Source organism: Trichechus manatus, unplaced genomic scaffold, assembly GCF_000243295.1.
Source record: "Trichechus manatus latirostris isolate Lorelei unplaced genomic scaffold, TriManLat1.0 scaffold00296, whole genome shotgun sequence".
Classification (NCBI taxonomy): domain Eukaryota; kingdom Metazoa; phylum Chordata; class Mammalia; order Sirenia; family Trichechidae; genus Trichechus; species Trichechus manatus.
The window spans coordinates 252,615-255,385 of record NW_004444232.1 but is presented as its reverse complement, the minus strand read 5'-3'; the positions used below and the strand labels follow the sequence as shown (position 1 = coordinate 255,385).

The 2,771-nt window shown below is 39.4% G+C and overlaps 1 protein-coding gene across 2 annotated transcripts in view; it reads left to right on the top strand.

The window, feature by feature from the left end:
- The window catches only part of AFF1 (ALF transcription elongation factor 1), a 215,316-nt gene that overhangs the window by 31,892 nt on the left and 180,653 nt on the right, over positions 1-2,771 (top strand). The window lies entirely within an intron of this gene.

The following is a 2,771-nucleotide window of genomic DNA, read 5'->3' as shown; positions in this document are numbered from 1 at the left end:
GAAGTCACTCCTGAAGTTCTCCCTTCAGCCAAAGATTAGAGAGGCCTGTAAAACAGAATGAGACTAAATGGGCACATCAGCCCAGGGGCAAGGACGAGAGGTGGGAGGGGACAGGATAGCTGGTAATGGGGAACCCAAGGTTGAAAAAGGAAGAGTGTTGGCATGTCATGGGGTTGGCAACCAGTGTTACAAAACAATATGTGTATTAACTGTTTAATGAGAAACTAGTTTGCTCTCTAAACCTTCATCTAAAGTACAATAAAAAAAAAAAAATTGCTAACTTGTGATATATCCTGAAAAGATGATATTTCTTCGAATTAACAGTATTCATATGAAGTATCTTTAAGACTAATGATGTGAAATGACAGGAAAGCCTTTAATACAGTTAAAAGAAAAAGCTGAACATAATGTTTTGGTCTTGTAAGATAAATTCAGAAAACAACTTTGATGACTAGCTAAAAAGGGGATCATAATACAAAGAACAAGCTATCAGGCTGTTGTGTAGGGTAATCATTCTGTTGTTCTTTCTGCCCTTAGATTCCAGTCTCTTTCTTTCCTTTCGTGAGTGGTATTCTCAGTATTGCTGGGTCTTTTGCAATAGGCTCCAGTTCTCCGTACCTCCAGTTAACTTCTGTCTTCTCCCAGCCCCTACATCTGTCCACATGACCTTCATAAAACCCTGACTGCTTTAAAAACTCTGATATCACTGCTGCCTAAAGAAACATATTGCAAGTCTTTTTGCAGTCTGACGTGCACTTGCCTCTTGAGGCCTTCCCCTACTTCTCTACTGTCGACTCTATGATGCTGTGTGTCGTTGCGTCAGTTCTGACTCATAGTGACCCTATAGGACAGAGTAGATCTGCCCTATAGGATCTCCTAGGCTGTAAACTTTATGGGAGCTGATCATAAAGTCTTTTCTCCCGCAGAGCCACTGGCCAGTTACAGCTGCTGACCTTTTGGTCAGCAGCTGAATGCTTAACCATTGTGCCACCGGGTCTCCTGTCCACCCTATAGTCCAAAGTTTTTGCTGTTTTCCTCCCAAAAGCCATGTCTTTCCATGCCTCTGTGTCTCTGACCATATTGGTCCCATCCCAACTCTATTTTCCTAGGAAGATACTATTGATCTCATCTTAACCTTTATTTGATTTCAGTTTAGCAGACATTGATTGAGCACTTCCCATGTGCTGTGTGTTGGGGATACAAAACTCCTTAAGACAATCCTTTTTTTTTTTTTTGAGGAGATAATTGTATAGGGAGACATGTAGACAGGTATACAAATATTTATTAACAATTTTCCATGTGCCAGGGTTAGATATCAAAGATTCAGTGATAAGACTGACAGTTATGCTTCCAGCCCCAATGAAACATGTTCTAGTAAAAACCAAACCTTTTGCTGTTGAGTTGATTTTGACTCATAGTGACCCCGTAGGACAGAGTAGAATTGGGGAAACCATAGGATTTCCAAGGAGTGGCTGGTGAATTTGAACTGCCGACCTCTTGGTTAGCAGCTGAGCTCTTAACCACTGTGCCACTAAGGCTGGTAGAAGAGATCTAAATAAAATTTTAAAAAATTAATCTGTGACAGATACTATGGAAGAAAACAAAATTATTTTCTAAATCTTACTTATTTTTTTGTTTTTGAGAATATACACAGCAAAACATACACCGATTCAACAGTTTATACAATTTAGTGACACTGATTACATTCTTCGAGTTGTGCAACCATTCTCCCCCTCCTTTTCTGAGTTGTTCCTCCTTCATTAACATAAACTGACTGCCCCCATGATTCCTATCTAATCTTTCGAGTTGCTGTTGTCACTTTGATTCCCATATAGGTATTTCTTAAAAGAGCATAATGCTCGAGGCAGGCATTTTTTACTAGTTAAACTATTTTTTGGTTTTAAGATGACTTCAGGGAATATTTTTGGCTTAAGGTTTAAAGGAAAAAAATTTTTGGTCTGAGAAAGCAAATAACTTGGGAGGGTAGGAAAATCAATTTTAGATAAAGAGGGAGGGTCAGGATCAGCCTTTCTGAGAAAGTGAAATATATGATTATTTTTTTTTTAAAAAAGACATTTATTGAACTGAAAGTATCCCCCGAGGTCAGCTCTTAGTGAAATAACAGATTGGCACACAAAATAAAGGATATTACCTGTGAATATAGTGCTCCATTAAAAAACCATGTATATGTACCATACGATCCAGCAATCCCACCCTAGGAATATATCCTAGAGAAAGAAGAGCTGTCACACGAATAGACATGTGCACACCCATGGTCATTGTCACATTGTTCACAATAGCAAAAAGATGGAGACAATCTAGATTCCCATCAACAGAAGAATGGATAAACAAACTACGGTACATACTCACAACGGAGTATTTATTACTCAATGAGAAAGAACAATGATGAATCTGTGAAGCATCTCATAACATCGACGAAACTGGAGGACATTATGCTGAGTGAAATAAGTCAATCACAAAAGGACAAATATTGTATGAGACCACTGCTGGAAAAACTGATGACAAGGTTTACACACAAAAAGAAGCAATCTTTGATGGTTACGAGGGATGGGAGGGGTGGAGGGGGAATACTAAATATGTAAGTGGTAACTTTGGTGAAGCGTAAGACAGTACACAGTAATGGGGAAACCAGCACAACTTGTACAGGGTAAGATCATGGAAGCTCCATAGACACATCCAACCTCCCTGAGGGACTGAATTGCTGGGCTGAGGGCTGTGGGGACCATGGTCTCAGGGAACATCTAGCTCAA